This window comes from Scyliorhinus torazame, chromosome 21 (genome assembly GCF_047496885.1).
Source record: "Scyliorhinus torazame isolate Kashiwa2021f chromosome 21, sScyTor2.1, whole genome shotgun sequence".
Taxonomy (NCBI): domain Eukaryota; kingdom Metazoa; phylum Chordata; class Chondrichthyes; order Carcharhiniformes; family Scyliorhinidae; genus Scyliorhinus; species Scyliorhinus torazame.
The window spans coordinates 114,546,644-114,569,882 of NC_092727.1; the positions used below are offsets into that span (position 1 = coordinate 114,546,644).

General features: G+C 46.5%; 1 protein-coding gene across 4 annotated transcripts in view; it reads left to right on the plus strand.

The window, feature by feature from the left end:
• The first annotated feature begins 608 nt into the window (after positions 1–608).
• Positions 609–23,239, plus strand: part of LOC140398533 (signal transducer and activator of transcription 5B-like) — a 190,263-nt gene continuing 167,632 nt past the window's right edge. For 2 of the 4 annotated variants that reach the window (XM_072487310.1, XM_072487312.1), the window contains exon 1: positions 609–733. The gene's annotated coding sequence lies outside the window, so the exon portion shown is untranslated. The remainder of the gene's footprint in view (positions 734–23,239) is intronic. The other 2 variants (XM_072487309.1, XM_072487311.1) reach the window with 1 other exon arrangement.

Consider the following 23,239-nt stretch of genomic DNA (forward strand, 5'->3'; position numbering starts at 1 on the left):
CACTGTGCCACCCTGCCGCCCGGTGCACGAAAATTTTATTTTCGTGTACAGAATGATCTGTCTGGACTGTATGCAGAACAATACTTTTCACTGTACCTCAGTACGCGTGACAATAATGTGTGGCAAGGGGCTGGTTTAGCTCAGTGGGCTCGACAGCTGGTTTGTGATGCAGAACAAGGCCAGCAGCACAGGTTCAATTCCTGTACCAGCTGAGAATTCAGAATTCTCCCTCCTTGTACCCAAACAGGAATGTGGCAACAAGGGGCTTTTCACAGTAACTTCATGGCAGTGTTATTGTAAGCCTACTCGTGACAATAAGGATTATTTATAAACCAATCCAATCCAATGCCCCATTCTTTTTCCCTCTCCCTTATTGGCCTTGCAGGTTGTTGTTGTCCTTTTTTAGTTTCCCTCGCCCTCTCTCTGTCTCTGAGCGGTTTGCGGACGCTCCCTGAGCCGGAGGGAGCGTGTGTCAATAGCCGCCGCGCTGGAAAGGGGAGAGGCGGAAGTGGCAGGGAGGCGGCCGCTGTGCGTCAGCGCGAGCGGGCCGAGGGCTCGAGAGAGAGAGAACGCGAGAGGAGCGGAGAGATAATAAAACACTGAGAACTGGCGAGGGGGGGGGGAGAGAGAAAAAAAAAGACCGGGGAGGGGAGGACGAATTAATAAAACAGCAGCAACTGAGGAAGGGCAGCGACCAAACGGACAGTTTAACGGGAAAAACAACAAGCTGCAGGTAAGAGGCGACTCGAGCCTGTTGGCCAGTGAAAATCGCACTTGGATCCCCCGGCGCGGGGGGGGCGCTTTCAGACCAGCCCCCCCCCCCGGGCGTCTTGTCTTTGAGGTAAAATAAAAAGGAAGCTGCCGGTTTTTCCGAAGCCCCCCCCCCCCCCCGCGGTCAAACAGCCCCAGCCCGTTATTTCTGCGCACGGCTCGCGGGCTTTCACTTCGGCAGCCAGCCGTTTCTTTTTTGAGAAGTTAAAATTGGCCTTTTGGAGATCGATTGTGGAACTTTTTTTCTCTCTTTCGCTAACCTCCCCCCCCCCCCCCCCCCCATGTCAGCTCGGTTCAAGCCTGGGCTTCTGCCTTCTCCTCCACTGAGCGTATTTGGGTTTTTTTTAAAACGTCTTTTTGTTTCGTTGAGAGGAGGAGGAGAGGGGGGAGAGATTTTTTTTTTAAAGTGGCGGCTTCTGTTTTTCAACTGGTAAAGTTTTGACTCTGCGCGAATATTGCGTCTGTCAGGTTTTTGTCTCGCCCCCCCCCCCCCCCCCCCCCCCCCCGCGCGGGCGAAGAGTTTAGTCACTGGCTTCCCTGCCTGTTGTGTGTGTGTGTGTGTCTGTGCTGTGCACTGCTCTCTGCCTGTTGTTGAGGCTGAAGTTTCTGCTCCACCCCTCCCCCGGTTGCGAGGGGAAGAAGTTGTAATTCTCAATTCATGTGGTGAAAGGTGGGTTTGGGTGACAGCCCCCCCCCCCCCCCCAAACTTTCCAGAGGTCCACTGGCCTCGCCAGGGTAAAGGGGAAGGGCTGCCCCTGTCACCACACTTGTGCGCAGGGAATGAGATTTCGGGCAGACACGTTTTGTGCTTCCTGTCATACAGAAACTCCCATGACGGGCTTACTTCAAATTTTTTTTTTCTTTCTTCTTGTTCTCGGATCAAGTGGAGTTGGGGGACGAAAACAGGCCTAATTTGTCTATTCTCTCCTTGTAACTTAACCTCTGTAGTCCGGGTATCGTACGTAAACCTATGTTGCACTCCTTCCAAGGCCAATGTATCGTGCCCAGAACTGCTGTCAGTACCCCAAGTGGGGTCTAACCAGGGTTTTGTATAGCGGCAGCATAATCTACTCCAATCCTCTAGATATAAAGGCTAGCATTCCATTAGCCTTTTTTTATTATTTTCTGCACCTGTTCGTGATATTTTAAAGGTCTATGCACATGAACCCCCCAAGTCTTTTTGGACATCCACTGTACTTAACCTCTTCCAATTTAGAAAGTACCCTGCTCTCTCTGATCCAAAATGGATAACCTCACATTCCATCTGCTACAATTTTACTCATTCACTGAGTCTATCAATATCGCTTTGCAATTTTATGCTATTGTCTATTCTAGACTTCCCACAATGCCGCCAAATTTTGTATAATCAGCAAATTTGGATATATGACTTTCTATGCCGTCATTCAAATCATTAATGAACAATGTGAATAATTGAGGCCCCATCACAGATCCCTGCCAATTAGATTACATTATACCCACTCTGTTACCTGCCACTCAACTATATGAATAATTTGCCCTCAACTCTGTGGGCTTCCACCTAAAGTAACGGTCTCTTGTGTGGGATTAAATGCTTCTGGAAGTCCATATAAATCACAAACACAGACATTTCCCTGTCCACTACCGTAACCACCTCTTCAAATTCAATGAATTTACCCACCAAAGTTGTTAGGCTAGGTTAACTGGTCTGTAATTTATTGGTTTCCCCCCTTCACCCTTCTTAAAAAGTGGACTGACAAGTGCAATTTTCCAATCCAGAGGCACTACTCCTGATTCGAGGGAACTCTGAAAGATTGTATTTAAGGCATTTACAATGTGCTCCCCTACTTCCTTTAACACCCTTGATGGAAACTCAGGTCCTGGGGGTTTGTTTCTCTTTAGTTCTATTAATTTCCTAGTTAATGATGCTGTACTTATGTTAATTGTATTAAGCCCCTAGGGCAGCATGGTGGTGCAGTGGTTAGCACTGCTGCCTCATGGCGCGAGGACCCTGGCTCGATCCTAGCCTCGGGTCACTGACCGTGTGGAATTTGCACATTATCACTGTGTCTCTTTGGGTCTTACCCCAACAACTCAAAAAAGATGTACAGGGGAGGTGAATTGGCCACACTAAATTGCCCATTGGGAAAAGAAAATTGGGTATTCTAAATTTATTTTTAAAAATTGTATTAAGTCCCTGTCCTTTATCGACTATTGCTTTTTTTCCGGGACTTCCGGCAAGTTATCCTCCTTCCCAACTGTAAATACCGAGGCAAAGTAATTGTTCAACACGTCTGCCATTTTCCCATTATCAATGATAAAGTCTCCATTTTCAGCTTTTAAGGGGCCTACATTGCTCTTGACCACCCACTTTCTTTTTATATAACTAGCACATTTCTTCGTATTGATTTTCATGTCCCTTGCACGTTTCCTTTCATATTCCCATTTAGGAGCTCTGGTAAGCCGTTTTGTGACCCTTTGCTGGTCTTTGTATCTATCCCATTTGTCTGGATCTGTACTGTGTTTTGCATGTTAGTAAGCCCTTTCTTTGAGTTTTATGCTGTCCCTGACGTCTTTTGTTGTCCATGGCCGTTTTTATTTTATGAAGTGAAGCTTTTTCTAGGACACAAAAGAGTTGTACCGATGGAACAGAAAGGGACCTGGGTCCTAATGGAAAGGGTAAATAGGGAGGTGGCAAAGGCTTTAAACTAGGAAGGTGGGGAGGGACGGGGAGATAGCTTCAAGAAATATAGACAGCCTAAATGTAAACCAATTAGGGAAGCAGAGTGTAGGAAAGAATACAGTAAGAAAGATCATTGGCAAGGGAATAAATAGAGAATAGCAATCTAAAAGATGGTTAAACATAAGGTGAGAGGGTATTGTTTAAAAATGAAGTAAAATGTCTATACCACAAGGCACGGATATAATAAAACAGAGGAGCTGGAGTTAATCATGTGTTGGGAGGAACCAGCACTAGTAGCGATTACGGAAACATAGCTACTGAAAAATCAGGACTGCTAGTTAACCATTTCATTGTATAACGTATTTAGAAGAGATGGTGAGGGCGAAAAGCAGAGGTGAAGTAGCTGTAATTTCTATGGATAACATAACAATAGTAGAAAAAAGGGATGCAGCTATTAGCAAGACAAAAATAGATTCCATATGGATAAAGATAAAGGATCAATCATTAATAGGTGTAGTTTTATTCTATAAACCATCTAATTGTAGAGGGAGGTGGAGGAAAAAACATGCAGCCAAATGAGGGAACTGAGTACGAAACATTGAATAATAATCATGAGGGTTTTAACTGCCCCAATACAAATTGGACAGAAAAGGTATGGAAATAGATACCAATGTTTAAAGAGCCCCAACAAGGGAAGATTGGGGCTATGGGATCTAGTAATGGGGACTGAACCAGAATAGAAAAGAAAAATAAAAGTAGGGGAACATCCAGGCATTAGTGAACATAATATAGTGTACTTTGAGATGATAGAGAAGGACATAAATATGACGGAAACCAAGTTAATAGATTGGGGAAAAGTTGATTTTTGAGGGGCTGAAAATAGAATTTGGGGAAAACAAAAGGACAACAATATTGGCAAACAATAACAATGTAAAACAACAATGGGAAATGTTTAAAACGGTGTTTAACAGAGTCCAGGAAAAATATATTCTATTTAAAAGAAAGGACAAATTAAATGATAGTGGGACTCCAAAGTCAAAGGGAAAAACTGAGGCTGAGTAAAGAGGCAAACAATAAGTACATAGATGGCCGAGGAGTGCATGATAAGAGAGAATATGAAGAGGTTAGGAGAGAAGTCAAAACATTAGGAAGGCAAAGAGGAACTATGAAATCAAACTTTCAAGGAACATATTACAAAATAGTAAAATATCTCTCAGCACATAAATAAAAAAGTGGTGTTTGGGATAGGAATTACGGGATTGGCAGGATAATACCCTAGATAATGATAGAGAGCTAACAGAAGTATTAAATAATTATTTCACTTGGGTACTTATTAGCACGATAGAAGAGATAGACATGACATTCAATGATGCAATGACTAATAAGATAAATGCATTTAAAATAAAAAGGGAATATTTAGATGCATGCAGGTTCGAGACTTTGCCAGAAAGGAGATATAGAGCTTCCCAGTAGAGCCGGCTTCCTCATTGCTGGAGGTGGTGCTGATGACAGGTGGACTGGAGAAGGGGGTAGTATCGGCGGTTTCAGGGCTATTTTGGAGGAGGAGAAGGCGCCGCTAGAAGGGACCAAGGCAAAGTGGGAGTAAGAGTTGGGAGAGGGTATGGAGGGGTGGGTTGGGGGGCGGTTCTGGTGTGAGGTGAGGTTCCGGAGGGTGAACGCTTCCACCTCGTGTGTGAGGTTGGGGCTGATACAGCTGAAGGTGGTGTATAGAGCACACCTTAAAAGGGCGAGGATGAGCCAGCTCTTTGAGGGGGTAGAAGATGTATGTGAACGTTGCGGGCGGGGCGCAAACCATGTTCATATGTTTTCATATCATTTACAGTGCAGAACGAAGCCATTCGGCTCATCAAGTCTGCACTGGCCCTTGGAAAGAGCACCCTACCTAAGCCCATACCTCCACCCTATCTCCACACCTCCACCCTATCCCCTTAACCCCAGCTAACCTTTTTGGACACTAAGAGCAATTTAGCATAGCTAATCCACCTAACCTGCACATCTTTGGAGTGTGGGAGGAAACCGGAGCACCCGGAGGAAACCCACGCAGACACAGGGAGAACGTGCAAACTCCACACAGACAGTGACCCAAGCCGGGAATCGAACCTGGGACCCTGGAGCTGTGAAGTAACTGTGCTAACCACTGTGTTACTGTGCTGCCCTGTCCAAAGTTGGAGGATTACTGGAAGGAGGTTTTTAGGGTAATCTCAAAAGTGGTGCACGTGAAACTGGACCTGGGCCCTCGGGAGGCCATATTTGGGGTGTCGGACCAGCTGGGGTTGGAAACCGGCGCGAAGGCATATGTTGTAGCCTTCGCCTTGTTGATCGCCCGAAGGTGGATCCTCTTAGGGTGGAGATCAACCTCTCCACCCTGTGCCCTGGCGTGGCGGGGGGACCTGCTGGAATTCTTGACATTTGAAAAGATCAAATTTGAACTGAGGGGAAGGATGGAGGGGTTCTACAATTCATGGACGTTATTCGTTATGCACTTTCGAGAATTGGATCACATCGAACATTAAGGGGAGGGAAGAGAAACTGTATGTGTTAACGGTGACTGTGGGTGATTTCTGATTCCATTTTGTCATTTGTTTATGTTAACATTCAGGCTAATGTTTGGTTTGGGGGGAGGATGGGATCGTTGTTATTGACATGGGGATTGGCATTACATTTGTTACTGATTATTGTTTATTGTTGGGTGTAAATTTGGGAGAAAATGTGAAAAAAGAGGATAAAAATATTTTTAGAAAAATAAAAAGGGGATGTATTGAATAAACTAATCAAACACAGAGGGTAAAACCTCTGGTCCAGATGTATTGCGTCCACACATTTAAAAAGGATTTGGGGAAGAGACAGCAGAGGCATTACGATGCATAATCAATAATTTTTTTCGAAAAATTTGTGATGCTAGATAACTGGTGCATAACCAGCTTAATTCTACATTTAAGAAGGGGAACAGAACTAGTTGGCCTACATTTGGTAGTAGGAAAAATATTGGAATCCCCACTGAAGGAGAGAGTGAAAGATTGTCTGGAAAATAAATTAATAATAATGAATAGACAGCTTGGATTTCAAAAGATAAATATTTCCTTGTGTATATTTTGTATTATCAATTAACAGCAATAATTATGATACAATTGCTTCGTGGTGGAAATGGCTGATGAGGTGGAGGAGGCTGAGAGACCTCCAATTCAATTGGATATGTTGAATTTGTAGGGTTTGGGGGGGGCCTGGTGAAGCGTGCAAGAGTTTTCTCATTTGAAGAGTTTGAATGCCGATGTGGTGCTTTGCAGGAGACCCACTTGTGGGTGAGGGACCAGATTAGGCTACGCGAGCGTTGGGTAAGTCAGCCGTTCCACTCGAGCTTTAATAGCAGGGCCTGGGGGGTGGCGATACTAATTAATAAGAGTTCAGTTTCAGATGGGGAAGGTGATAGTGGGCCAGGATAGTCAGTATGTCATAGATAGGGGAACGTTGGAAGCTATGTCGCTGGCTTTAGCGAATGTGCATGCTCCAAATTGGGATGATGTGGCGTTTATGAAGAGGATGTTGGCTGCCATACTAGTCAGGTACAAGCACCAGTTCATTTTGGGGCGAGATTTGAATTGCGTCTGAATCCCAAATTGGATCGGTTGAAGCCAAAGTTGTTGGCTCATTCGGGAGTAATGATGTTACTGGCGGTATTTGTGAAGGAGATGGAGGAGCGGATCTGTAGCAGTTTTTGCACCCGGGGGGCAGGGAATTCTCCTTTTTCTCTCCGATACATAACAAGTTTTTGCGTATTGACTTTTTCGTGGTGGTGAGGTCTCTGCTGCCAGGGGTGAGGAATGTGGAATATCCAACGATAGTCATTTCTGATCATGCTCCGCACCTGGTAGATGGGATTTTGGAGATGTAGCCGGTTTAGCAACCGGCGAGGAGTTTGGACATGGGGTGTTGGCCAATTTGGAATCATCTGAAGAAGGCTAGGGTTATTGACGACTATGTGGCATTCAATAAAAATGGGGAGGTGTTGTCCTCAGTACTGTGGGAGATCCTGAAGGTGGTGGTGAGAGGGGAGATAATCTCGTATAATGTGCAGGTGGATAGGGAGGCGAGGGAGAAGTGCCAATGGTTGCTGGATGAGATTCTAGAGGTATATGGTAGGTCCTCGAGTGACCTGACTCCAGAGCTCCTGGGGAGTAGAAAGAAGCTACAGGTGCAGTTTGATCTATTATCTACTGATAAGACTGTGCGGCAGTTGCAGCGTTCGAGGGGGAATAATGCATGCATATGGGGAGAAAGTCAGTCATCTCCTGGTGGCTCAGTTGAGGCGGAAGGCGGCCCCCCTGAGCGATGTTTTGATTCTGGATTCTGGTGGTCTTGTGTCTGTACCGGACAAAGTTAATGGGACGTTTGAGACTTTCTACAAGAATCTATATGGGTCGGAGCCGCCTGGGAAGGACTTGGATATGGTGGAGTTTCTGGAGGGGTTGAAGTGTCGTTAGGTGGAGGATTGGGAAGGGTTGGAGCTGCTGTTGGGAGTGGAGGAGGCCGGGACATCTATTGGACAAATGCAGACTGGTGAGGCGCTGGGACCGGTCAGGTTCTGGGTGGAATTTTATAAGCGTCCATTTCGCTCTTGTTAAAGTAGGATAAGGATCTGGTAGAGTGTGGATAATACCACCCGACTTCCTTATTGAAAGTGGATGCCAAGGTTCTAGGGTTGAGGTTGGAGGAGTGTTACCCTCAGGTTATTGGGGAGGATCAGACGGGATTTGTGAAGGGTCGCCGTTTGCCGTCTAATGTGAGGTGGCTTTTAAATGTGGTATTGTCCCTGGCGGAAGGGAGGGAGCAGGAGGTTATTGTGACATTGGATGCCGAGAAGGCTTTTGATAGGGTAGAATAGGGATATTTGTTTGCAGTGTTGGAACAGTTTGGGATAGGGCCTGAATTTGTTTCGTGGGTTTGGTTGTTATATAGACACATTAGGCTAGTGTCGGTGGAGGGGGAGAAGGTGTGGGGAGGGGGTGTGTGTGGAACGCAGTGTGTCTGTGTACGCTGATCATCTTTTGTATGTGACGGATCCAATTTCCACATTGGGTGGTGTCATGACACTGCTGAAGCATTTTGGGACTTTTTCAGGGTATAAATTGAACTGGGAGAACTCTGGAGAAAAATGAGTGTTTTCTGGTCACCGGGGAGGGGAGTTAATCTGGGGTTGTTAGTGTTCTGTTTAGTGGGCTCTCATCTTGGGTACTTGGATGTGCATGTAGCTAAGGATTGAGCCTGGATTCGTAAGTTGAATTGTACGAGCTCGGCGAGTTGGGTCAAGGCTGGCTTGCAGAGGTGGGACAGTCTCCCTCTGTTTTTGGTGGGCAGAATTCAGTCGGTGAAGATGAAAGTTTTACTACCGTTTCTGTTCCAGTGTTCACTGTTTTTCCTGCCAAAATCCTTCTTTGGGGGAGTGGCGAGATTGATTTTATTTATGGGAGGAGAAGGGGGTGGAAGGAGGGATTTGTTTTTGATGGGGCGATTTAAGAGCCTGGAGGAGTTGTCGGAGAAATTTGGCCTTTCGCAGGGGGATACATTTGGGTATCTACAGATTTGGACTGTTGCGATGAAGATCTTTCTGACATTCCCTATGGTGCAACTGTCCTCGTAGTTGGAGAGGATTCTGTCGCTGACATGGGTGGAGAAGGGGAGTACTTCGGGGATTATGTCAGAGGGCTCCTTGCCGGTGGAGAGGTTTAAGGCTAAGTGGGAGGAGGAGCTGGGGTTGGAATTGGTGGATGGGGTGTGGTATGAGGCCCTGCGGAGGGTGAATGGAAATTACTTTATGTGCAGATTAGGATTGTTACTGTTGTAGGTCGTGCATAGAGCTCATTTGACAAAATCTAGGATGAACAGGTTGTTTGCAGGAGTGAAGGATGAGTGTGAGCGTTATGGGAGGGGCCCGATTTATGTGCACATGTCCTGGTTGTGTCCTAAGCTTGCAGGGTTCTTTAATGATCTTTATTAGTGTCACAAGTAGGCTTACATTAACACTGCAATGAAGCTAATGTGAAAACCCCCTAGTCACCACACTAGGCGCCTCTTCGGATACACTGAGAGAGAATTCAGAATGTCCAAATCAACCAACAAGCACGTCTTTCGGGACTTGTGAGAGGAAACCAAAGCACCCAGAGGAAACCCACGCAGACACGGGGAGAACATACAGACTCTGCACAGACAGTGACCCAAACCAGGAATCGAACCCGGGTCCCTGACGTTGTGAAGCAACAGTGTCCACTGTGCTACCATGTACCATGTTGGCGATTCTACAAATTTAACTGAAGCCCTGTCCCTTAGGGGCCATATTTGCTCCCCCCCCCCCCCCCCCAGGTTCTATCAGAGATAGCAGCTGTTTATTCTGTACTTTAAAGAGCTGCCCACCATTAGTTGTTTGGGGAGGGGGGGGGCTCTTTTGGTTCATGAGGGAGTGTGGGTCTGTTGGACGGAAGGGAAGAGGGTTATTATTTGCTGTTATGCATAAAATTGAAAAGTTTAATAAAAATATTTCTAAAAGATACAAGGTGCTTGGCATGGTAGCACAGTGGGTAACACTTGTTGCTTCACAGCTCCAGGGTCCTTGGTTCGATTCCCGGCTTGGGTCACTGTCTGTGTGGAGTCTGCACCTTCTCCTTGTGTCTGCGTGGGTTTCTTCCGGGTGCTCCGGTTTCCTCCCACAAGTCCCGAAAGACGTGATGTTCGGTGAATTGGATATTCTGAATTTGCCCTCTGTGTACCCGAACATGTGCCAGAATATGGTGACTAGGGGCTTTTCACAGTAACTTCATTGCAGTGTTAATGTTCGCCTACTTGTGCCAATACAGATTATTATTATAATTGTTTGTCATGCGTTCCAGGTCTAACAAAACAATCTGGCAGTAACTGTACCCTGTGTCAGTAATTGTGTTCAGCTATATCTCCCAGCATTTTTATTGTTTCATGAGATGAGTGTTGTTCATCCCCAATTTCCCTTGGGAAGGTGGTGGCGAGCTGCCTCCTTGAACCTCTGGAGTCTGTGATGTAGGTGTACACACAGTACTGTTAAGAAGCGGGTTCCAGGATCTTGACCTAGTTCCAAGGATGCTGTGTGGCTTGATTTTGTTGGGGTGGGATGGGGGGTCCTGAATGGTGCTGCGATGCTCAAGTGTTGTTGGAGCCACACTCATCCAGGCTAGTGGAGAGTATTCCACCCACTCCTGACTTTGTGTCTTTGTACCTTGTAGATGGTGGGCAGGCTTTGGGGAGTTGGAAGGTGAGCCACTTGCACAGAATTCACAGCTTCAAACCTGCTCTTATAGTCACAGTATTTAAGTGGCTGGTCCAGTTCAGTTTCTGGTCAGTGGTAACTCCCAGTATGTTGTTGGAGTTTCAGTGATACTGATGTTGTTGAACTTCATGGGAGAGTTCATTGGATTCTCCCTTGTTGGGGGTGGTCATTGCCTAGCACTTGTATATAACGAATGTTACTTGCTACTTATTAGCCCAAGCCTGGATGTTGCTGCATATGAGTGGGACTGTATCTTCATCCGAGTTGCAAATGGCACTGAATACTGCAATCATCAGCAAGCATCCCACTTCTGACCTTGTGGGCGGGAAGGTAGTGATGAAGCAGCTAAATATTGCCTTTGTAGAACAACAAATCTGTACTAATAAGGTACCTTTCACTGCTGTACCATCAGTCTTCATGTTTGTACTCCCTCGAACAACTTCTCAAATTCCTTTTTCATACCACCTCCCTCAGTTTTCAAAAACACTCAATCTCATATTCTCGACCAGTCTTTTGGCTTCCTTCTTGAGATTTTACTGTTCCCAATTTCTCTTCTATTTTTAGTGTATTTTTCAGTCCAAAGCATTTGAGGCATTTCTGTATTTTAGAAGCACTGAAGAAGTATTTGTTGCAAACTGACACCAACATAGTATAGGTTCTGAAACTCAAACTGACGCTTTTGCTTTAACAAGTGAACCACTTGTAATATAAGTCTGCATGGTATGTATGTTAGCTTTTTCCATGCATTACAACTTTAGCCTATCAAAATTTAATTGGTGGTTAGTTTTGCAGATTGGAAAAGGAAGTCAGACTTGAATAATTACTGAAGTAAATTTTTAAAAAATTCACATTCTGCTAATCCACATGGGATCACTTTTCAATCAAGTGTTGAGAAATCATGAAATATTTGACTTAGTGGCTTGCGAACAATGTCTTCATTGAAAATTGGTTCACCAAAAATCTCAACTGGTGAGTGTGATATGTAATGTGCTGCTGAGCCAAAAAGATCAAGAAGCGCCAGTCCAAACTCTGGACTGTGCTCTTCACTGCTCTCAGCTGGAGAATTATTGCAGTATGCAATTGATATCAAAGACTCTCTTGGCTATGGACAAGAAAACGTCAACCAGGATTTCTGCTCCTCTTTGAACTCTCATGACTCCTGGTAGAAAATGCGCATGTATGGATATTGGGTGAGGATGTGGTCAAAGATGGTTTCTCTCTTTTTTTCCTACATTCCCCATGAAAGCTTGCTGCTGATAACTTTCAGAGATTTAAAAAAAAAAGTTTCTTAACTTCAAAAGGAGGTCAGATAATTAAGAAATACTGACAGTTACTCAATAACTAACGTTGTGTTGCCCAAATTGCTAAATGTCTTTTTTAGAAACAAAATTACTTGCTCCTTCACCCTTGAATCATGGATATTTTGTTGACTGTTGCAGGATGGTATAGGAGGTTGGGATTTGAATCCTCTTTTGCTGAGGTTGATACGTGGGTTTTCCCTTTTGCCCCAAACCCACACACATAGAAAGATGACAGACAAACTGATCAGACTGTCTTGACTGCAGAAGGAGAACATTTCTTTTCTGAATATTCTGCTGATTTTTGGTTATTTAATAGTTTGTTTGAAATCCAGAAGCAACAGAAATTAATAATTTTTTTTCCCATCTCAAAAACTTTTCTGCACAGAAACTGTAGGAACATATGGTTTCACGTTAAGTTTGAGAGAAGCAAATTTTGTTGCCTTGCCTATTTTTACAAAATGCTTAATTTGAAATTTAAAATTGATATCAGCGGAAACAAAGATGAGGCGAGGTATGTACCAGCTGGCTGATTTGATACCACCTTTTCACACCCCGACAGAAGGTGAAATGTCTGCCCACTCTCTCCTGGACTAACAGGAGAAATTGCAGCAAAATATGGGCAAGTGTTGAAAGCTTTACCATAAACCCTTGAGTAGCTTAATCCTAATATAATCAACAGCTAGAAAATGAAGCAAAATGTGTCACAGTGTTGGCTTTTCTCTTTTTAGGATACTTGTAGGGTCAAAAAACAGTTTTATTCGCACACAAAAGCTCTCTGTTTTGATGCAGTAAGCCTCGGAAATAAGCTTTGGGATCAGTTTCCATAGGGTGGGTGAATGCTGTGTCAAGTAAAACACTTTCTTCCAAGATATGAGTCTTAAATACTGTAAATTTACACCATTTTGTTCACTTCCACTTGCTGATTATTACTTAAAAAAAAAAATTATTTGCGGGTTGTGGGCGTTGCTGATTTAGGCCAGCATTTATTGCCCATCCCTAGTTGCCCTTCAGGTGGTGGTGAGATGCCTTCTTGAACAGCTGCAGTCCCTGTGATGTAGGTGCACCCACAGTGCTATTAGGGAGGGAGTTCCAGGATTTTGCCCAAGCAACGGTGATATGTTTTCATGTCAGGGTGGTGAGTGACTTGGAGGGGGATGTCCAGGTGGTGGGATTCCCAGGTATCTGCTGCTCTTGTCCCTCGAGATGGTAGTGGTCATGGGTTTGGAAGGTGCTGTCTATGGAACCTGATGGTGTTATGGAATGGGTTAAGAAAAATTCCAATTAGATGTCTCATTGATGTTAAGTATCCAATAATTGACACTGATTTATAAAGAGGCTGCAGGCGGCCTTTGAGGCATGTGATGTGGTGATAGAGTTTTGGTACAGAGTGTGTTCAAGGAAAAATAAAGGTGTTTGGGAAAAGGAGCAGAACTCTTGGCTCTTTACTCAACGGCAGGCAAAGGCTAACAGACGGCACTTTCCAAACCCTTTGTCAGTGCTTAAACCATGGTCTGATGAAGAAAGTGGTGTGAGGGCACATGGTATAACCAGGAGCTAAAACACAGTTTTGTTTATTTTCTGTTTGATCTCTGAACATGTGAAAAATCACAGCTAATTCATCACTGTTCTGATGAAGGTCATTACTGACCCGAAAGGTTAATTCAGTTTCTCTCCACAGATGCTGCCTGACCTGCTGAGTAATTCCGGCATTTCCAATTTCCAGCATCTGTAAAATTTGGTTTTGTATTACTTTTACATTGTTTTAAAAAAAAAATTAGAATACCCAATTATTTTGTTCCAATTAAGGGGCAAATTTAGTGTGGCCAATCCACCTACCCTGTACATCGTTTTGGATTGTGGGGGTGAGACCAACGCAGACACTGGGAGAATGTGCAAACTCCACACAGTGATCGGGTCGAACCCGGATCCTCGGTGTCATGAACGCTGCGCCACTGTGCTGCCCAATTACATTTTTATTGTTTGTGCCCTTTGGCACTTTTCTGGCATATCTTGAAAAAAAAAAAATTTTCCTTTATCTGTTCTCTGAATATTTTCTATACTTGGAATCAGTGAATTTGACAACTGCCTTCTTTCACCTGCGGAAGGAGCAGTGCTCCGAAAGCTAGTGATTCGAAACAAACCTGTTGGACTTAATAACCTGGTATTGTAAGACTTCTTACTGTGCTCACCCCAGTCCAACGCCGGCATCTTCACATCATGCCTTCTTTCTGGACTGTGTAGTTAAATCTTTAATTTTTTCTTGTGAACCAAACTGCAAATAGTACCTGGAAGCGTGCATTCACTAGTGAATTGTACAATGTAGTTTAACTTCTGTAGACTTTGTTCAGACTATACATGTCAGCATCCCAATAACATTTAATTATTTAATTGCATTGATGGGCATGAATGTTGGTTGTCTTTTCATTGCAAACACCCTTTCTGGGTCTTCAGGTAATTCAGTTATGCAATACTTAACACTTACCAGTCAAATATAACTTGCCACATCCCTGCTCACTTCTGACTTCCGGTTGCGGCGATGCTCAGCTAAGCCGCACGTTTCGGCAGCTCCAGCTCTGACGGACTTTCTAGCTCTTTTTGAGAGCCCCAACGGGAAATTTTCGCGACAAAACCCGGTGTGGGATGAAGAACCAAGGAGTCTTCCCCCAGTGTGCAAGAAAAAGATCGGCAGCGGTGGCCAGATCACGGAGGATCCTCGAGGGCAGCAGCAGAGGAAAGAAAGAAACAAGATGGTGTCGGAGGGAGCCCAGGCGACATGGGGACCGGACCACGATAAATTTCTCAGACGGTGTGTGGAGGAGTTTTAAAAAAAGAGGTGCTGACCCCGATATTACTGGCAATCGAGGTGCTCAAAGAGACACAAAAGGCCCAGGCGATAGAGCTCCGTGTGGTGGAGCAGAAGGTAACTGAAAACTAGGACGAGATCCTGGGCCTAGCGGTCAAAATGGAGACGCGCGAGGCGCGACATAAGAAGTGCATCGAAAGAATTGAAGTCCTGGAAAATAGATCAAGGAGAAAGAACCTCTGGATCCTGGGTCTCCCCGAGGGAGTGGAAGGAGCTGACGGCGGGGCTTATGTGAGCACGATGCTACATTCGCTAATGGGAGCTGAGGGCCCCTTGGAAGTGGAAGGGGCTCACCGGGTCCCTGCGAGGAGACCAAAGGCTGGAGAACCACCAAAGGCGATGGTCGTGAGATTTCACCGCTTCAACGACAGAGAGGTTGTTTTGAGCTGGGCCAAGAAGGTACGAAGTAGCAGATGGGAGAATGCGGTGATACGAGTGTATCAGGACTGGAGCGCGGAGGTGGCGAGAAGGAGGGCGAGTTTCAATCGAGCCAAGGAGGTGCTGCATAAGAAGAAAGTAAAGTTCGGGATGTTGCGGCCGGCGCGATTATGGGTAACGTACCATGATAGACATTACTATTTTGAAACTTCGGAAGAAGCATGGACCTTCATCCAAAAAGAGAAACTGGACCAGAACTGAGGGACTGATGTTGGAGAGGAAACGACAATGTTGATGTATAAAAATGTAAATTGGGGAAAGGGAGGATCACTGTATCGGGATGGTCTTTGACTGGGGGGACACTGAGAAATGTGGGCGCCGGTGGGGGGGGGGGAAAGAGACATAGGCGGGGGATGGGGAATGGGAACAGGGCTGTAAGGGGAGCTGTGCCATAGGGGGTGGCACGGTTCCATAGGGGGGGATAACTGGGTTGCTGCTGCTGGGATCGAAATGGAGCTGGTAAGAGAAGAGGTGGTCGGGGCGGGAATGCGCTGCCTGGGGGACTGGTGGGTGCGTGGGACCTGGACGTGGGACTGGCCCAGAAAGGGTGATGGCTAGTCGACAGGGGAGGGGGGCGGGCAGCCCCCCAGTCCGGCTGATCACGTGGAACGCGAGAGGCCTAAATGGGCCGATTAAGAGGGCCCGAGTGTTCGCGCACTTGAAAGGACTGAAGGCCGACGTGGCCATGCTTCAAGAGACGTATCTGAAGGTGGCGGACCAGGTTAGGTTAAGGAAAGGATGGGTGGGACAGGTGTTCCACTCAGGGCTGGACGCAAAGAATAGAGGGGTGGCCATATTGGTGGGGAAATGGGTGTCGTTCGAGGCTGGGAACATTGTACCGGACAACGGTGGCAGATATGTGATGGTGAGTGGCAGACTGCAGGGAATGGAGGTCGTGCTGGTGAATGTATATGCCCCGAACTGGGATGATGCGGGATTTACGAAGCGGATGCTGGGACGTATCCCGGACTTGGAGGTAGGAAACCTGGTAATGGGGGGGACGGACTTCAATACCGTGCTAGACCCAGGGTTAGATAGATCTAGATCCAGGACCGGAAGAAGGCCGGCAGCGGCCAAGGTGCTTAGGGGGTTTATGGACCAAATGGGGGGAGTGGATCCGTGGAGATTTGCTAGGCTGCTGGCCAAAGAGTTCTCCTTTTTCTCCCATGTCCATAAGGTATACTCCCGGACAGATTTCTTCGTTTTGGGAAGGTCACTGATTTCGAGGGTGGAAGGAATGGAGTACTTGGCCATAGCTGTTTCAGACCATGCCCCGCATTGGGTGGATCTGGGACTAGGAGAGGAGAGGGAACAGCGCCCACTCTGGCGACTGGATGTGGGATTATTGGCGAATGAGGGAGTCTGCGGAAGGGTGCGGGGATGTATCGAAAGGTACCTGGAGGCCAATTGATGATGGGGAGGTCCGAGTGGGGGTAGTATGGGAAGCGCTGAAGGCGGTGGTCAGGGGAGAGTTGATCTCCATCAGGGCTCACCAGGGGAAAACAGAGGCCAAAGAGAGGGAGAGATTACTGGGGGACATTGAGTGTGGATAAAAGATATGCGGAGGCCCCCGGACAAAGGACTGTATAGAGAGAGGCGAAGACGCCAGACGGAGTTTGACCTGCTGACCACAGGGAAGGCAGAGGCACAGTGGAGGAAGGCACAGGGGATGAGATATGAATATGGGGAAAAGGCGAGTCGCCTGTTGGCCCACCAGCTTCGTAAGAGAACAGCGGCGAGGGAAATAGGGGAGTTAGGGATGAAACGGGAACTACAGTGCGGAGAACAGGGAAGGTAAATGAGGTGTTTAAGACCTTTTGTGAGAGGTCCCAACCCCTAGAGGGAAAAGAGGGGATGCAGCAGTTTCTGGACCAACTAAGGTTCCCGAGGGTGGAGGAGCAGGAGGTGGCAGGCCTGGGGGCGCCAATTGGGGTGGACGAGGTGACCAAAGGGCTGGGGAACATGCAGGCAGGGAAGGCCCCGGGACCTGACTGGTTCCCGGTGGAATTTTACAGGAAATACGTGGACTTGTTGGCCCTGCTGCTGGTAAGAACCTTTAACGAGGCCAGAGAAGGGGGGAATCTACCCCCGACAATGTCGGAGGCGATGATATCACTAATCCTGAAGCGAGATAAAGATCCGCTGCAATGCGGGCCTTATAGGCCTATCTCGCTTCTGAATGTGGACGCCAAGTTGTTGGCAAAAGTGCTGACAATGAGGATAGAGGATTTTGTCCCGGGGGTGGTGCACGAAGATCAGACAGGGTTTGTAAAGGGGAGACAATTGAATGTCAACGTGCGACGGCTATTGGGGGTGATAATGATGCCCCCAGCAGAGGGGGAGGCAGAGATAGTGGCGGCAATGGATGCAGAGAAGGCATTTGATAGGGTAGAGTGGGAGTATTTATGGGAGGTGCTGAGGAGGTTTGGGTTCGGGGAGGGGTTTGTCAGCTGGGCTAAACTCCTCTATGGGGCCCCAATGGCAAGTGTAGTCACAAATCGGCAAAGATCGGAGTATTTTCGGTTACATAGGGGAACAAGGCAGGAGTGCCCTCTGTCCCCATTACTGCTCGCGCTGGCAATTGAACCACTGGCCATAGCGCTGAGAGACTCCAGGAAATGGAGAGGGGTGGTTAGAGGGGGAGAGGAACACCGAGTGTCACTCTACGCAGATGACCTACTGCTGTATGTGGTGGATCCAGTGGGGGGGATGACCGAGGTTATGCAGATATTGAGGGAGTTTGGAGATTTCTCGGGATATAGGCTTAACATGGGAAAGAGTGAGCTTCTCGTAATACACCCTGGGGACCAGAGTAGAGGGATAGATGGCCTGCCGCTAAGAAGAGTGGAAAGAAACTTCCGATATCTGGGGATTCAGATAGCCAGGAGCTGGGGAACCTTACACAAACTCAATCTGATTCGGCTGGTGGAGTAAATGGAAGAGGATTTCAAAAGGTGGGATATGCTGCCGCTGTCACTGGCGGGCAGAGTGCAGGCGATAAGATGATGGTCCTCCCGAGGTTTCTATTTGTGTTTCAATGTCTCCCCATATTGATCACTATGGCCTTTTTCAAGAAAATAGATAGGAGCATCATGAGCATCGTGTGGGCAGGGAAGGCCCCGAGGGTAAGGAGGGGGTTCCTGCAACGTAGCAGGGACAGAGGGGGACTGGCGTTGTCTAACTTGGGCGACTATTACTCGCCGCCAATGTGGCAATGATCCACAAGTGGATGTTAGAGGGAGAGGGGGCGGCGTGGAAAAGGCTGGAGATGGCGTCCTGTAAAGGAACGAGCTTAAAAGCGCTGGTGACGGCGCCGCTACCGCTCTCCCCGAAAAGGTTTACCACGAACCCAGTGGTGGCGGCAACATTAAGTATCTGGGGGCAATGGAGGCGACAGAAGGGTGTATTGGGAGCCTCGGTGTGGTCCCCGATCAGGAACAACCATAGGTTTGCCCCAGGAAGGTTGGACGGAGGGTTCCAGAGCTGGTACCGGGCAGGAATTAGGAGAATGGGAGACTTATTTATAGATGGGATGTTTACGAGCTTGGGAGCGCTAGAGGAAAAGTATGAGCTGCCTCCGGGGAATATCTTTAGATATATGCAGATGAGGGCATTCACGAGACAACAGGGGAGGGAATTTCCGCTGCTCCCGACACAGGGGATCCAGGATAGAGTGCTTTTGGGGGTGTGGGTCAGGGAGGGCAAAGTGTCCGAAATATACCGGGAGATGAGAGAAGAGGGGTAGGAGCTGGTAGAAGAGCTGAAAGGAAAATGGGAAGAAGAGCTCGGGGAGGAGATTGAGGAGGGTTTGTGGGCTGATGCCCTAAGTAGGGTAAATTCCTCTTCCTCGTGTGCCAGGCTTAGCCTGATCCAATTTAAGGTGCTGCATAGAGCACACATAACGGGAGCTAGGTTGAGCAGGTTCTTCGGAGTGGAGGACAGGTGCGGGGGAAGCCCGGCGAACCACACACATATGTTTTGGTCATGTCAAGCATTGGAGGAGTACTGGAGTGGCAAGAGTGATCTCGAAGGTGGTGAAGGTCCGGGTCACGCCAAGCTGGGGGTTAGCTATATTTGGGGTAGCGGATGAGCCGGGAGTGCAGGAGGCGAAAGAGGCCGATATTGTGGCCTTTGCATCCCTGGTAGCCCGGTGAAGGATTTTACTCGTGTGGAAGGAAGAGAAACCCCCTGGCGTGGAGGCCTGGATAAACAATATGGCAGGGTTCATAAAACTGGAACGGATGAAGTTTGCGCTGAGAGGATCGGCTCAGGGGTTCTCCAGGCGGTGGTAATTGTTCCTCGACTATCTAGCGGAACGTTAGGGGGAAAATAGATAGCCAGCAGCAGCAGCCCAGAAAGAGAAGGGGGGGGGGAGGGGCAGGGGAAGGAGGGGGAGGGGGGGGTGAATTGTTTTTGTTCTAGATGGGGTGGAGGGGTGGGGGGGGGGCACTATTTTGGGTTACTTTGTTAGTTCACTACTTTATTTAAACAATGTTATCCATTAGTTATCGTGTTTTTGTTGATTTGTAAGGAGGAAACATTGTGTTTGAAAACTTTTATAAAATATATATTTTTTAAAAAAAATCCCTGCTCACTTCCATTACCATAGTAAATTATTTTCCAAATCTTTTTCAATGTCTTCCATCTTTACTGTTTCCCAATTTGAAAGTTCATGGCAAATAAGGCATGCTTGCCCTTGATTTGAATAGCTTTATAATTTATGTAGCCTTGAGAAACTTGTGGGAATCATTTTCCACCTTGCTCTGAATTTGGCATTGCATCCAGTATATTTTCTCCTCCTATTTTCCAAGTTGTTTAAAAAAAAATCTTGCCATATTCATTGGTTTGATGGAGGCACTTCTGTATAAAAGTGCAAACAACCCAAATTGACCAAGTTGCTTATTTCTCTACCAGGGCATAATGTGGTTTGTAGTTGCACATGTTTTGGCTACGTAACATTTGAGTGCTTTTATAACCTAAATATGAAGATATACATAAGTCTTGGTTATTTTATTAGGCTTTAACATTTGTTTTGAAATATGTTGCTGCTGTAAGAGTTTTTATATTTGGGATTGATCATGTCACTGTACTGCAGATGATGACATCTAAAGCAATAAAATGCTTTAACATAATGGATATGTTCACAATGGTTATGCGTTAAGGCTTTCACACAGTTTTCCCATGTTTGGTATTTGGACCACTCTTGTAATTGGGCCATTCTCCCTATGAACTGAATGTGATGCTTGTTGCTGTTTTTGATTGTGGGTATTGACTTGAGGTCTTTGTTCTTGTATTTGGGTAGCAGAAGACTAGCAGCCTGAAATGGACCATGTAGGTTACTCCATGGACTGCAATTGAAAATTGAACTCGGAAAAAGTTAATGCAGCAGGTTTTACTCTATTACAAAACTTTGTAATCGTGGTTCCAGGCATGGGAAAATAATAAATGGCACAACGTGTCTCTAGTCTAACCTAACAATCTAGAATCTGTTTTGCAAACATATTAACAAAGTTGGTCTATCTTCACGGAGTCTCCATGCATCCATCTTTACATGGATACAGTACTATGTGGCTGTAAAAACTCCCCCAGGTGTCTTGGGACAGGGAGAGCCCAAGGAGAACGACTACCACTAAAGGAGCCACTGGGGGGAGAGTAACCAATAAGAGGCATCAGGCAGCAAACATGTTGTTGCAGGCCCCAGGTAGTGAGGGCTTGGGAGAAGTCTTGGGAGCTGAGAAAGTGGCAGAGAGTCGCCAGAGACACCATGTGGAATCTCTGCTGTTGGCAGGACTGGGCTCCTTGAGTTCAAATAGCCCTTGAGGAGTTCTAATCGACAATCACAAAACATAGTTTGATTAAAGATAGTCAGCATGGCTTTGTGAGGGGCAGGTCATGCCTCACAAGCCTCATTCAATTCTTTCAGGATGTGACGAGACACATTGATGAAGGTCGGGCAGTGGATGTGGTGTATATGAATTTCAATAAGGCATTTGATAAGATTCTCCATGGTAGGCTCATTCAGAAAATCAGGGGGCATGGGATACAGGGAAATCTGGCTGTCTGGATACATAATTGGCTGGCCGAAAGAAGATGGCGAGTGGTAGTGGATGGGAAATATTCTGCCTGGAGGTCAGTGACCGGTGGTGTCCCGCAGGGATCTGTTCTGGGACCTCTGCTCTTTGTGGTTTTTATAATTGACTTGGATGAGGAAGTGGAAGGGTGGTTTAGTAAGTTTGCCGATGACACGAAGGTTGGTGGAGTTGTAGATAGGGTTGAGGGCTGTTGCAGGTTACAACAGAACATTGACAGGATGCAGAGCTTGGCTGAGAAATGGCAGATGGAGTTCAACCTAGATAAATGTGAAGTGATTCATTTTGGAAGATTGAATTTGAATGCTGAATACAGGGTTAAAGGCAGGATTCTTGGAAGTGTGGAGGAACAGAGGGATCTTGGGGTCCACGTACATAGATCCCTCAAAGTTGCCACCCAGGTTGTTAAGATGGCGTATGGTGTGTTGGCTTTCTTTAACGGGGTGATTGAGTTTAAGAGCCGTGAGGTTTTGTTGCAGCTTCATAAAACCCTGGTTAGACCAGACTTTGAATATTGTGTCCAGTGCTGGTCGAGGAAGGATGTGGATGGTTTGGAGAGGGTGCGGAGGAGATTTACCAGGATGCTGTCTGGACTGGAGGGCATGTCTTCTAAGACTATAAGACATAGGAGCGGAAGTAAGGCCATTCGGCCCATCGAGTATACTCCACTATTCAATCATGGCTGATTTCAACTCCATTTACCCGCTCTCTCTCCACAGCCCTTAATTCCTCGAAATCATGAATTTATCAACTTCTGTCTTAAAGACACTCAACGTCCCGGCCTCCACCGCCCTCTGTGGCAATGAATTCCACAGACCCACCACTCTCTGGCTGAAGAAATTTCTCCTCATCTCTGTTCTAAAGTGACTCCCTTTTATTCTAAGGCTGTGCCCCCGGGTCCTAGTCTCCCCTGCTAATGGAAACAACTTCCCTACATCCACCCTATCTAAGCCATTCATTATCTTGTAAGTTTCTATTAAATCTCCCCTCAACCTCCTAAACTCCAATGAATATAATCCCAGGATCCTCAGACATTCATCGTATGTTAGGCCTACCATTCCTGGGATTTATAAAGCTTCAGAAGTACATCCCTGCTTTTGTATTCCAAGCCTCGCGATAAATGACAACATTGCATTTGCTTTCTTAATTACGGACTCAACCTGCAAGTTTACCTTTAGAGAATCCTGGACTAGGACTCCCAAGTCCCTTTGCACTTCAGCATTATGAATTTTGTCACCGTTTAGAAAATAGTCCATGCCTCTATTCTTTTTTCCAAAGTGCAAGACCTCGCACTTGCCCACGTTGAATTTCATCAGCCATTTCTTGGACCACTCTCCTAAACTGTCTAAATCTTTCTGCAGCCTCCCCACCTCCTCAATACTACCTGCCCCTCCACCTATCTTTGTATCATCGGCAAACTTAGCCAGAATGCCCCCAGTCCCGTCATCTAGATCGTTAATATATAAAGAGAACAGCTGTGGCCCCAACACTGAACCCTGCGGGACACCACTCGTCACCGGTTGCCATTCCGAAAAAGAACCTTTTATCCCAACTTTCTGCCTGACAGCCAATCGTCAATCCATGTTAGTACCTTGCCTCGAATACCATGGGCCCTTATTTTACTCAGCAGTCTCCCGTGAGGCACCTTATCAAAGGCCTTTTGGAAGTCAAGATAGATAACATCCATTGGCTCTCCTTGGTCTAACCTATTTGTTATCTCTTCAAAGAACTCAAACAGGTTTGTCAGGCACGACCTCCCCTTACTAAATCCATGCTGACTTGTCCTAATCCGACCCTGCACTTCCAAGA